This window comes from Mustela erminea, chromosome 7 (genome assembly GCF_009829155.1).
Source record: "Mustela erminea isolate mMusErm1 chromosome 7, mMusErm1.Pri, whole genome shotgun sequence".
Taxonomy (NCBI): domain Eukaryota; kingdom Metazoa; phylum Chordata; class Mammalia; order Carnivora; family Mustelidae; genus Mustela; species Mustela erminea.
Genome location: NC_045620.1, coordinates 46621713 through 46636280, shown reverse-complemented (window position 1 = coordinate 46636280; position 14568 = coordinate 46621713). Strand labels below are relative to the sequence as shown.

Below are 14568 nucleotides of genomic sequence, written 5' to 3'. Positions count from 1 at the left end.
ATTGTAAACTACCAATATGCTGTTACTCAGAACTGGGAAGAAATGTGCCTAATTAGCTCTTGTGAACTGGTACAAGCTGATGCAAACAGGTTGAGCTGGCCCATTATACCACTACGTCTGAATAAGGATCATCAGTGGATTTGGTAAAATTATGTTAAGGAACTTTATATTGAAGTATCAGGGTGACAATGCCTGAAAAGCATTACAGGTCCTATCTCAGGCAGCAAGGTTGCATATATAAGTATCCTTGTGAAGAAAACACGCAGCACTTAGTCTAATCATGCTTCCAGATCTACCTCCCAGTTTATAGAAAACATCTGGGGTAAAGATAACAACTAAATATCCCCACAAGGAAACAAACAGCCAAACTCAGGAAGTAAGATGTCTGCCAGCTCAAAGAGTTCAATGTATCCAACAAAGCACTAGAAACTAAAAGAAGAGACAGGAAAGACAGAGAAGGAGATTGTTTTAATAATAAAAGATACTTAGGGTGTCTGGCTGTGTCAGTCAGAAGAGGATGCAACTCTGATGTCAGAGCCAGGAGTTTGAGCGCCCCACTAGGGTTTACTTAAAAAAAATAAAAATTTTTAAAAAATTAAAGATACTAAAGGAGTATAATTAGATATAACGTAGTATGTAATCAAAATTGAGTAGCAATTTGGTAAATTTGAATATGAATGGATATTAGATGAAATTAAGAAATTATTGTTGAGGGGAGGAGTCAAGATGGCGGAGAAGTAGCAGGCTGAGACTACTTCAGCTAGCAGGAGATCAGCTAGATAGCTTATCTAAAGATTGCAAACACCTACAAATCCAACGTGAGATCAAAGAGAAAAAGAACAGCAATTCTGGAAACAGAAAATCAACCACTTTCTGAAAGGTAGGACTGGCGGAGAAGTGAATCCAAAGCGACAGGAAGATAGACCCTGGGGGGAGGGGCCGGCTCCCAGCAAGCAGTGGAGCAACGGAGCACAAAATCAGGACTTTTAAAAGTCTGTTCCGCTGAGGGATATGGCTCCAGAGGCTAAACTGGGGTGAAGCCCACGCAGGGTCAGCGTGGCCTCAGGTCGGGTCACAGAAGGATCGGGGGTGTCTGAGTGTCACAGAGCTTACAGGTATTAGAACAGGGAAGCCGGCTACAGAGACAGAGCCGACAGTGAGCTCACAGCTCGGGGTTACCTTGAACCAGCCGCAGGCTCTGTGAGCTCGGACCGTGGCCGGAGGTCAGGCAGACAGGAGTTACTGGGCGCTGTTCTCTGAGGGTGCACTGAGGAGTGGGGCCCCGGGCTCTCAGCTCCTCTGGGCCGGAGATCAGGAGGCCGCCATTTGTATTCCCATCCTCCGGAACTCTAAGGAAAGAGCTCAAGGAACAAAAGCTCCTGAAAGCAAACCTGAGAGGATTACCCAGCCTGGCCCCTGGTAAGGGCGGTGCAATTCCGACTGGGGCAAAGACACTTGAGAATCACTACACCAGGCCCCTCCCACAGAAGATCAACAAGAAATCCAGCCAACACCAAGTTCACCTACCAAGGAGTGCAGTTTCAATACCAAGGAGAGCAGCAGAGTTCCAGAGGAGGAGAAAGCAAAGCACGGAACTCATGGCTTTCTCCCTATGATTCTTTAGTCTTGCAGTTAATTTAATTTTTTTTCTTTTTCATTTTTTTTCTCTTCTTCTGCTAAAAATTTTTTAAATTTTACCTTTTTCTTTTTTTAACGTTTTTTAACTAGTTTATCTAATAGATATATTTTTTTCTCTTTTATACTTTTCTGTATTCGTTTTTTTTTTAATTCTTTTTTTTTTTTTTTTTACTTTCTTTCTAAACCTCTTTTTATCCCCTTTCTCCCCCCTCACGATTTGGGATTTCTTCTGATTTGGTTAAAGCATATTTTCCTGGGGTTGTTTCCACCCTTTTAGTATTTTACTTGCTCCTTCATATACTCTTACCTGGACAAAATGACAAGGCAGAAAAATTCACCACAAAAAAAAAGAACAAGAAGTGGTACCAAAGGCTAGGGACCTAATCAATAAAGACATTGGTAATATGTCAGATCTAGAGTTCAGAATGACAATTCTCAAGGTTCTAGCCGGGCTCGAAAAAGGCATGGAGATATTAGAGAAACCCTCTCAGGAGATATAAAAGCCCTTTCTGGAGAAATAAAAGAACTAAAATTTAACCAAGTTGAAATCAAAAAAGCTATTAATGAGGTGCAATAAAAAATGGAGGCTCTTACTGCTAGGATAAATGAGGCAGAAGAAAGAATTAGTGATATAGAAGACCAAATGACAGAGAATAAAGAAGCTGAGCAAAAGAGGGACAAACAGCTACTGGACCACGAGGGGAGAATTCGAGAGATAAGTGACACCATAAGACGAAACAACATTAGAATAATTGGGATTCCAGAAGAAGAAGAAAGAGAGAGGGAAGCAGAAGGTATACTGGAGAGAATTTTTGGGGAGAATTTCCCCAATATGGCAAAGGGAACAAGCATCTAAATTCAGGAGGTGCAGAAAACGCCCCTCAAAATCAATAAAAATAGGCCCACACCCATCATTAGTGACAAAGAGAAACTCCTGAAAGCGGGAAAAGAAGTCTGTAACATACAATGGTAAAAATATTAGATTGGCAGCAGACTTCTTCACAGAGACCTGGCAGGCCAGAAAGAGCTGGCATGATATATTCAGAGCACTAAACGAGAAAAACATGCAGCCAAGAATATTATATCTAGCTAGGCTATATTGAAAATAGAAGGAGAGATTAAAAGCTTCCAGGACAAACAAAAATTGAAAGAATTTGCAAATACCAAACCAGCTCTACTACAGGAAATATTGAAAGGAGTCCTCTAAGCAAAGAGAGAGCCTACAAGTGGTAGATCAGAAAGGAACAGAGACAATATACAGTAACAGTCATCTCACAGGCAATACAATAGCACTAAATTCATATCTCTCAATAGTTACTCTGAATGTTAATGGGCTAAAAGCCCCAATCAAAAGACACAGGGTATCAGAATGGATAAAAAAACAAAACCCATCTATATGTTGCCTCCAAGAAACTCATTTTAAGCCTGAAGACACCTCCAGATTTAAAGTGAGGGGGTGGAAAAGAATTTACCATGCTAATGGACATCAGAAGAAAGCAGGAGTGGCAATCCTTATATCAGATCAATTAGATTTTAAGCCAAAGACTATAATAAGAGATGAGGAAGGACACTATATCATACTCAAAGGGTCTGTCCAACAAGAAGATCTAACAATTTTAAATGTCTATGCCCCCAATGTGGGAGCAGCCAACTATATAAACCAATTAATAACAAAATCAAAGAAACACATCAACAATAATACAATAGTAGGGGACTTTAACACTCCCCTCACTGAATTAGACAGATCATCCAAGCAAAAGATAAACAAGGAAATAAAGGCCTTAAATGACACACTGGACCAGATGGACATCACAGATATATTCAGAACATTTCATCCCAAAGCAACAGAATACACATTCTTCTCTAGTGCACATGGAACATTCTCCAGAATAGATCACATCCTCGGTCCTAAAGCAGGACTCAACCGGTATCAAAAGATTGGGATCATTCCCTGCATATTTTTGGATAAATTATATAATGCCTGAGATTTGCACATTTCTTTTAAGATTTTTATTTATTTATTTGTAAGAGAGCCACAAATGTGGAACAGCAGGAAGAGGGAGAAGCAGATTCCCCTCTGAGGAAGGAGTCTGACTCGGGACTCAATCCCAGTACCCTAGGATCATGACCTAAGCCACTGTCAGACACTCAAACAACTGAGCCAGCCAGGCCTCCTGAAATTCACCTTAAAATACACTAATAGGCGCACCTGGTCGTTCATTCAGTTAAGTGTGTCTAACTCTTGATTTCAGCTCAGGTCATGATTTCCTCTGATCAAGACCTGTGTTGGACTTCTCACTCAGTAGGGAGTCTGATTGAGATTCTATCTCTCTCTCTCCCTCACTCTCTGCCCCTCTCCACTGCACACATACTCTCTCTAAAATAAATAAATAAATCATTAATTAATTAATTTTTAAAAATACACTAGTAAGGGACACCTGGGTGGCTCAGCTAATTAACTGACTCTTGGTTTCAGCTCAGGTCTTGATCTCAGGGTCTTGAGTTCAAGCACTGCATTGGGCCCCACACTGGTCATGGAGCCTACTTAAATAATAAATAAAAAATAAATAGATAAATAAACAAAATTTTAAAATAAAATACACTAACAAAAATAAAATGTAGAGGAGGAAAGAAATATGAAATAGACTGGCAAAATGGTGATAATTTTTAAAACTGGGTTATAGGCATATGGCAGTTCACTAGACTTATTTTGTGTATGTTTTTAAGATTCCATTAAAGAATATTTTAAGTGGACTTTCTTCTAAACATTCCAAAGATAAATAAAAGATATTTTCAGAAGAGAAAGATTACGGGAGGTTACAGTTTCCTTCTTTGTATTTTTTGCATTTTCGAAAATTTCTGTAATAAACATATATTCTTATATACATAAACATATACCCTTGAATCCAGTATTTCTAAATACATTAATTTTTTTTAATCCAAGAGGACAAACCAGTTCAGCAGATCAGACTTTCATGGCAAATGTCTCTTCAGAGTAAAAATAGATTAATGATTTAATATAATAAACACAAACATTATTTAAAACCTCCCAACTTCTAAAATATTCCATCATTTGATGAGGAAAGACATGATCTTCAGTTTCTAGCTTTCTAAAACACTGGGGAAAGTAAAATAAGACTCAAAAACCATAGTTTATTAATAGTTCCCTAATACTTTCAAGAACAGCATGTGTCTCCATCTGAGAATAGTGGACAAGGCCACCAGGTAGAGAAGAAAGAGAGCCTTCCTTTAAAAAAAAAATTATTTAAATTTTAACATATAGTGCAATATTACTTTCAGGTATACAATATAGTGATTCCAGACTTCTATACAACATACAGCACTCATCACAAGTGCACTCCTTAATCCCTATCTCCTATTTTACCCACCCCCCCACCCACCACCCCCCTGGTAACCAGCAGTTTGTTCTCTATACTTAAAAGTATGCTCTTAGCATTGCCACTCCAGAAAGGGACCTTTTCATTTGTTCTCTAGCAGACTCCTCTAAACAATCTCTCTTCCTCTCTCCATCTTCCCCTTTTTGCTCTGATATTCCCTTTTCCCTGCTCAACCTGAGTTTGTGGGACCTCTGGTTTGGATTAGGAGATAGGATTCAAATCTCAGCTTGACTGCTAATAAAACTCTGGGCTGCTCCAAAATGAGGGCATTCGATGCCAATACGTTCTCCTATTGCTACATTTGCTAAGCTACCCAAATCCTGGTAGTGAATAATTTGCCTTCTGATGGGAATAGAGACTTAGGTTTTCCCAGCCATGAAGGTACGGTTTTCAAATTTTGAGGAATTAGGTAAGATTATACCATGAATGCATGCATAAATATATGTACACCAGGGAGCCATTTAGTAATTTACAAATCATGTAAATTATGTCACACATGAATTATAAATTATGAAATGGTTTCCTGTTAACTGGAGATTTAGCATTGCTCCCAGAAAAACTTACCTTCCTCCAAAGGAATAATTTCCTCCCTGCAGACATCAGATAATGACTTATTATTTGCTACCCACCTGCACATTCAGGACATTTATTTGCATGATCACTAATGACTCTAGAAGAATTGCTTATGCCCAGCGACAAATATGGAATGAATTAAATAGCAGTTACTGGTTTTGTGGTGTAGCTAAAAGAAATTAAAAACTTTAAAAATATGCCAAGGCAAACTTATTTTCATAAATGCAGAACACTCTGATCTTTGTAGTGGTGGAAATGGCACATAATAAATTAAAAGAATACTCATAAATCCAGTGAGCTGTTTCAGGATTTGATAATGGTGTTTAGTAAGCAGAAATTGCATTTGATTTAACTTATCTACCCATCACGATGAAGTATGGGGGGTGAATATGAATCTTCATACACAAACAGGTGTGCAAGAAATATGCATTTTGTGCCCAAGGGCAAGAAAAAGTCTGGCTTCCTTTGTGGTACAGGAAAAATAAAAATACAAATTAAGATCTCTGTAAATTATTCTTCACATTTGCCTTCCCAAGTCCAAAGTGATTTTTCAACACCTTTAACTCTGCCGGATCTTACCTGCCAGATTCAACTTAACAGCCCATGGCTGGAAGAGAGGGAGGACTCTTGCAATCATGCATCATCCCTATGCCTGCATAGTGAGGGCATTTTAGGAGAACCATATCTTGAGTGATAACATTTCACATAAAAGTTAATAATTTGTTCAGAAAACACTTATGAGCACCTAATGCATGCATATCATGCTCACTACTGGATAATACTAGTGAACAAGACAGACCTTCTCCCTGCCCTAATGGAGCCAGCACTTTCATGGGGGAGACAGACAATAGACGAGGAAGACAAATATTTAACTTTAAATTGTGCTAAGTGTGGGGGCTGGGAGATACCCAATCCAATGATAGAGGAAAAAACAGGATAGGAAATCACTTCACTAAAAGTATTTGGAGAAGGCTACCCTGAAGTGTAGACATTTAAGTGTAGGCATAGAGAATGAGAGGAGCAGCCAAGCCAAGTCTAAAAGGAAGAGCATTTGGAACAAGAGAACAGTGTATGAGCTGGTAAAGAGCTGGGTGTGAGTGAACCACTGAGAAAAGACTGGTGCAGTTGAAGGGCAGAGAAGAAAGCAAGAGATAGGATGGGAGGAGACTGCAGAGGCAGGCAGAGGTCCACTCACTGGGGCTTTACGAGTAATATTTTGGCTTTTACTTTCAGGAAATGAGAAACTACTGATATGTTCCAGAGTGGCATGATCTAATCTGTGCTTTTAGAAGTGATCTCTGGTTGCCAGGTGGATAATAGGGTGAAGGAAGGCAGGGCACCAGCAGGGAACTCAGGGCAGAGCCAGTGGACCAGTGAAGGGACCTCCCCAGCCTGGCCTGGACAGCTGCCTCCATGATGGAAAGAGGGAGACAAATCTGATAAAAAAGCAACAGAAGAATGACAGGACTCGCCTATGAATTGAAGGCAGGAATGAAGGGATGGAGATGAATCCGGGCTTGCTTTTTATGATATACTTTGTAAATTTTGATGACCTCATAACCCAAAACTGGAAGCAACTCAAACGCTCATCAATAGCAAAATGTAGGTAGGGGTGCTTACCTACCAGGTAGCTCAGCTAGTTAAACATCAGCCTCTTGATTTCAGCTCAGGTTGATCTCAGGGTCATGGGTTTGAGTCCCAGGTCCGGCTCTGCAATCTGCAGGAGTCTGCTTGAGATGTTCTCTCCCTCTCCCTCTGTCCCTCCCCACCCCCCCACATGGTCTCTCTCTCTCCCTTTCTAAAATAAATAAATCTTTTAAAAAATAGGAAAATATGTATGCATATGCTCTTATACACAATAGGAAAATAGTATATTTATGCATTAAAATGCTACTTAATGATAAAAAGGAATAAACCTCCAGTAAACCCATCAGGGATGAGTCTCAAAACCATTACACTGGTCATAAGAAGGTGGCACAATGAAGCACACATCTCTGAAGTTCTAGAACAAGCAAAACTAACATATGGTGTAGAAATCAGAGAACTGGTGGCTTCTTGGGTATGGATGGGAGAGAAAGAACACACGAAGACTTTCTGGGAGGATGGCATGTTCTGTCTCTTGATAGGAGTATGGACTACACAGGTCCCTGCATGCATCAAATTGATGGATGCAAGCACATTTAATATGTGTGTATTGCACTGTATATAAATGATACCTCAATAAAAAGACATTAAGAACAACAAATGACAAATGCTTAGTTTTGCAGTGTAAAAGCTTAAAAAACATTCAAAATAATGTATCATTTCTCCTGCTTAGCAAGTTAACCTTAACAATGAAGCATGATTAATTAGAACAATAAATTTAAAAAATAATAATTAACCTTGTGCTTTCATACCATTGGTCTGACTTGTTTGCATGATGTGTGCAAGACCCATCTGGTCATCTAAATTTTACAAGACTTAGAGATGGCCAGTGAACTACTCAGGACCTCCAGACCTGTCTGAGCCAGACCCACAGGTACTGGTCTACACCAGTTCCATGCAGAATGTGTTGCAGGCAGGAGAATGAATGTCTGGTGCATATCTAACAAGTGAGCTTCGGATAAAGAAGGCTGAGGGGCAATGAGACTCATTTTGATCCCTTTCAGAGGCCCTCAAGCCAGTCCACTGCTTTCTCGTGACCCAAAGACACTCCAGAGTAGCATTCTTTTTCTTTTTTTTTAAAGTCAAATGATCTTTAATGGAGGAGCAAGGCAGTGCAATGAAGATAACTTTTTCAACAAACAGTTCTGAAACAACTGAATATCCACATAGAAAATAATAAAAACAATAATAAAAAAAATCCTAAAATCTAGACGTAGACCTTAAACCCTTCAAAAGATGAACTCAAAATGAATGAAATATAAATGTAAAGTGGAAAACTATGAAACTCCTAGAAGATCACATAAAGAAAATCTAGAGGACTTAGGGTATAATGATGACTTTTAAATACGATACCAAGTCATGATCCATGAAAGAAATAATTGATAAACAGGACTTCATCAAAATCAAAAATGTCAAGAAAATAAAAAGACAAGCTATGGACTGGGAGAAAATATTTGCAAAAGACATGTAAGGAAGAACTGCTATTCAAAATATACATAAAACTCTAAAACACAACACTAAAAAGTGAACAACTCAGTTCAAATACAGGCAGAAAACAGACACCTCAGTAAAAAGACATACAGACAAGACATAAACCTACAAAAAATGTTCAACATCATATGTTGAACATCAACATCATATACCACCAGGGAATTGCAAATATAAACTACAGTAAGATACCATTAAAGACCTATTAGAACCGCCAAAATCCAGAACTTGACACCAAATGCTAGTGAGTAGCATTCTTTATCCATGCTTCCTTGCCCTCAGTTGGTGAAGGATGGGTATGGACCTTTCTGAGGAATGGGGAAGAATGGTCTGGATTTTTAAGAAGGTAGAGCTGTTGGGAAGAACTCCAGCAGCAGCAGGCTTGGGGGTGGGATGGCAGGGTGGGAGGAAATTAGCAGTTTTTCATATTGTTACCATTTGGTGGCCCCAGAACATTCAGTACAGTCTGGCCAAGAGTCATGACCTCAGCTGAGCTCTGAGGATATGAGAAGATGTGTGTGCAGTGCCTGGTTTGGAAGGGCACCTGGGAGAGCAGCAGCCCCGGACCCACAGGATAACCAACCTCAGGTGGGGAAGCCTCCAAGACCCACATCCTGACTCAGTGTCCTGCCCAACCTGCTCTGAGGGCTGTTGTCCCAGTCTGACCCCAAGGGATGTATGTGAGCTCCTGCTCCTCTTCCCAAATGGCCAGGATTGATTTACATAAGTGTGTAAGCCTCCACCCTCTGCCCTCCAGATCCAGGAGGTGAGCTCAAGGAAATGACTAACTTCCTGCTCACCTTTTAAGGAGAGAGTCACTGTGATGGTATTTGTGTAAACAATAGGGACTGGGAGGTAACATTTGCAAGCACTACTATGTCAAAGGAGTGAAGATGATAGTTCTTGCTTGAACTGCTCAAATTCTTTTTAGCTGCATTACAAACACTATGTCCGGTTGTTCAGGGAAAGAAAGACCAGAAGGCATGATGTAAATAAAGGCATTCTTCTAGAAGGCTCTTGGAGTCAACACCTGTGGATGTTCTACCTTTTTCCCCTGGACCTTCACGTCTCAGTGTGGCAACCACTTTCTGTTGCAAACACATGCAGCATCTGGCCTGAGGGCCATTTCAGGCTGCAGCAGCTCATGGGACCACATAGGGCAGGCCCAAGTGCAGCAAGGAATGATGGGAGTTGATGGACAAATACTCCAAATTTCCTACTCCTTAGTGAAACAATTCTAAGAAATATTCTACCTGCTCTCCCAAAAGTCCCAGCAGGATGGAGCCCCAGTGTTTCACAGTGGTCACCTGCTTATGGTCACACTGTGCTGTTGGCTCTCTCACTTTCCTTCTTCCTTTCCCCACTCTCCTACCAATGTTTCCCAAGGTCACTTCCAAATCAAGGACTGCATTCAATCCTTGTCCCAGAGTTTGTCTCTTGGCAACTCTAACTCAGCTTTAAATCACCAAAATCCATTACTATTACAAAGGCAATCTTTTACCTGTTCTGAACACAATAGAGTACATAATCCAATCAAATTATTAAATAAAAAAAACAGAGCAAAGGAAAAATAAGAGTAAAATAGTTCAATGAAATCCAGGGTAACATCCATGACCGCCCCCCCCCAAATTCTACATAAATGTTGATGGTGGAGGGACCACAAACTTGGAGCTAAGCTTTATAGGCAGACAAATGCTGTTATGGCATTCCCAGTAGCCACAAAATTTAAAAAAAAAAATTAAAAGTAGCAGCTAGAAGAAAAACACGTTTTGCTGCCAAGAACTCTTACAAGGAGTTTCTCTTGCTGTGCCCCATAAAAGAGTGTCTGTGTGAACAGTACACAGGGTCTTCACCAACACACAGAAGCACAGCTGTGTCCACCAGCTATCCTCAACGAGCCCAAATCAAGATGAAATCCAGTGCACACAGGCCAAAGCAAGGAAGTCTCCGTATGTCACTGTCTCATGATGGCCCAAGCAAGGGGAGGTTTTAGTCAATCAGAAGTGGTGATTTTCAGAGTTCCTTTTTGTCACTTGGAGAGGCCATTGTGTGTCTGACACTCAAAATATTTCTGTTTCAACAGCTCCTTTTCTTTATATCAGGCTTGATACAACATCCCATTTGAAGAAGGGATTGTGTCCATTTAAAAAGTGTGAAAATGACAAACATGTAGAAAGCCCTCCTTCTCCTCAGACTAGCTTTGGGTGAGATTACACGGCACAGGTTGGGACTCTTCTGTCTGGGAAGCACCTGGAGAAACCGCCTCAGAACACAGAGAACCAGCTCCAGCCATTCCCTGAGCCATGTTGGCCAGTGGCCTGAAACCAGAGTCCTATCCCAGGATCCTGCCAAAGAGAACAGCTCCCTCCAGACACCTGGGCACTGCTGTTTCTAACAGGCAATAAGATTCCTGGATTCATCCTCAGAGTCACTAAAAACATGCTCTGAAGATGATTCCTTCTGAGGGGACAAACTTTATGAGGAACAACAAGGCCAGCAGAACCCACCGTGCATCACATGACTGTACTGCTTGATCATGGCTCAGATGGGAAACTCTCCAGGCACCTGTGTTCCCTGGAGCTCTGAACATCTCTTCATCCCCTCATGTCACTTCTCTTCTTCTACCTAACCTCCCTGAACTATCCAGAAGCTCCTCGCTCGGGCAAACAACCCCCGTCATCCATGGCCCTCCACTGAGCATGCCTTCCTGCCTCAGTTGAAACCTGACTCTCACTTGCAGGTGAACTTCCCCCTGGAGCCCATCTGAGGGTCTGCTGCTAAGTCTCCACATGTCTCATCTATCTCAGCATCTCAGCATCAGAAAGTTAGATCAACCACTTCTTTATCCATAGTGTCATAATCCATAGTGTCATACCCAGGTCTTGTCCTTTCCTCTTTGCCCAAAAACTGTTCCTTCCAGACTTACTCCATCCAATCGACAGCCCTGGAAGTGCCTCAGCTGTATGTGCTCAGCCTACTGTGGTGGTTTCTTTCTTTCTTTTTATTTTTTTTTAAGATTTTATTTATTTATTTGTTTGTTTGTTTATTTATTTATTTATTTGGCAGAAAGAGACATAGCAAGAGAGGGAACACAAGCAAAGGGAGGGGAAGAGGGAGAAGCAGGCTTCCCACTGAGCAGGCAGCCTGAAGTGGAGCTCGATCCCAGGACCCCAGGATCCTGGCCTAAGCTGAAGGCAGCCGCTTAACAATTTGAACCACCCAGGCACCCCGACTGTAGTGGTTTCCGTACAAGCTGGAGATTTCCTGACTCTTTCCTGAAGATGAATTCTTGCCAATGGAGCCCCTTGGTTATATGCAGAACAGTAGCTGACCAGTAGACTCCCCACAACAACCTTACAGCCAGTACTGAGTGAGAGCTGGGGGTCCCTCACCACTCAGTGAGCTAGTTCTCAGACATACTGTACACAGTCCCAGAAGGTCTCCAAGGGGACTGAGTCCCAGTTGCCCTCACAGCAGCCCATTCATTAGTGGACTTTTCATTGGCTTTTCTTCCTTCTTTCCTTGCCTTCTCTTCTTTCTCTCTGTGCCCCAAGGATCATCTCCCAAATAAACCTCCTGCACCCAGGTCCTTGTCTTCTAGGCGATGGCAAAATGAGGCATGGCTTCCAAACCTACAGTATTACTCTTAAGGCTTATTCATGCCCCCATGAAGAACTCTGCATTGAACCTTCTGTCCTTCCTTCAGCCCAATGCCAGCCAGTCCTTGGTGTCTCTGGGCCCATGAGTCCTACTTCTCACCCTCAAGTCCTGAGCTGCCCACCTCCAGTAACCTCCCTCTCCATCCTACTTTGGTGATGCTCTCTCTTATCATCCCTAGCACTGATGAAATTTACATTCATACTTATTCTTTCGTCAGAACATTCTTCTCTCCCTCTGTCACACCCACTTCACTTTTCTTCCTCTTCACTGAGATTTCCACTTCTTCCCCAGTGCCATGGAGAGCACACAGTCTTCCCTCCAACTCCCTCACAGTCACTCCTGAACAACCAAACAATGTATTTTTTAAAAAATCAAAAGAGAACTCAAAAAATGTCTTGGGGCTCCTGGCTGGCTTAGCATATAACTTTTGATCTTAGGGTTGTAAGCTCGAGCCCCATGTTGGATGCAGAGAAATACTTACAAAAATTGAAAATCTTTAAAAAAAAAAATACCTTGAGTCAAACAAAAATGGAAACAAATACCAAAACTTATGCAATGCAGCAAAAGCAGTTCTAAGAGGGAAGTTCACAGCTATAAACACATACATCGAGAAAAAAGAAAAATCTCAAATAAACAACTTAATTTTATACCTCAAAGAACTAGGAAAAGAAGAATAAGCTAAGGCCATGGTTAGCAGAAGGAAGGAAATAAAATGATTGGAACAGAAATAAATTAAATAGAGAACAGGAAATCAGTACTAAAGATTAATAACACTAGAGTTGGTTCTTTGAAAGAGTGAACAAAATTGAAAATCCTTTAACTAGACTAAACAAGAAAAAAAGAGAGAACCCCAATTTCAAATACATATAAATGAAGGTAGAAACTTTACAACTTATACCACAGAAATACAAAGGATCATAAGAGGCTAGTATGAATATCAAGAAATTGGACAATCTATAAGAAGTGGATAAATTCCTAGAAAATTACAATCTGGTAACACTGAATCATGAAGAAATAGAAAACCGAACAGACCAATTATGAGTAAGGAGATTGAATCAATAATCAAAAACTTTCCAATAAAGTCCAGGACCAGAAAGTTTCACTGGTGAGTTCTAACAAAAAATTTAAAGAAGATCCAATACCATTTCTCAAACTCTTCCAAAAAATTGGGAATACTCCCAGACTCCATTCCTGTCAATCACATCAACTCCCTGGCCTCACTCCCATTTAAGAACTCAGTGAAAACAACTGCTAATCAACCCAACTTCCACCATCTGGGAATTGTCTGTCTCTGCTGACAAAACCGTAGCACTTAGCAGGCTGGAACCACTACTAATTTACAGCATCCTACCTCAATTCAGCCCTTGAGACTGCTCAAGGATCCCTTTATCTTTTTTTTTTAATTGATTCTTTTCCTTTCAATAGTTGGCTAAGTTCAGAACTTCTCTCTGCTCAGTTGTAAAACACCATCACCCACTCTTCCCCTTCAGCAGATAACAACCTCGTTGGAGAAAATACCTTCAAATGCAAATTTAACTTCCTATCACAACCAAAGTGTGTCCACAACAACCCCTCTCATCCCGTGCTTTTCACAAATATCTGGTGAGCACCAGTGGGAAACAGGCAGTGTGCCCATCACTGGACTCCTCACAGTTCCATCTCTGGATCCATCTCCCATGCCCTCCCTTCTGACTGCCACAGCACCACCTACCGGACACCTCCACTCAAATGGCCCACATGCACCTTCAACTCAACAGACACAAAGTAAACTACCTCCCACTGAAACTTGACTCCATCTGCCCTAAGGCCAAAACCAGAAACTTCGAAGTACTTTTTGACCTCACTCACCTTCACTTTTCCAGCCCACTCAAACAACATTTTGTCCTGCTGATTGTACCTCCTGAAGACTCTTGAATCCATTTCTGTCTCCAACATGTCTTACATGTATTATTCTTTCTGTCTCCCAAACTGATCCCCTCCAATCCATCCTCTTTGGGGCACTTGGCATGATTTTTCTAAAACAAAGGAAACTGGTAAGGGGAGGCCTAACAGAGTCTCCTGTGTGGGAAAAGAGGTATCCTAAAGCAGAAAAGAGGGAGAAAAATGGAAGAATTCCCTTCAGATCCCCATACAGGATTAGTGTGCACCGAGGTTCTAAGCCATAAAG

At 41.0% G+C, this 14568-nt stretch overlaps 1 long non-coding RNA gene across 3 annotated transcripts in view; it reads right to left on the bottom strand.

Moving 5' to 3' along the window:
• Positions 1–14568, bottom strand: part of LOC116595335 — a 91525-nt gene that overhangs the window by 16211 nt on the left and 60746 nt on the right. The window contains exon 1 of one of the 3 annotated variants that reach the window (XR_004287621.1): positions 1180–1222. The exons of the other annotated variants lie outside the window; for them this stretch is intronic. This is a non-coding gene — a long non-coding RNA (uncharacterized LOC116595335). Of the gene's footprint in view, positions 1–1179; positions 1223–14568 lie in introns of those variants that run through there. 3 annotated transcript variants of the gene reach the window in all.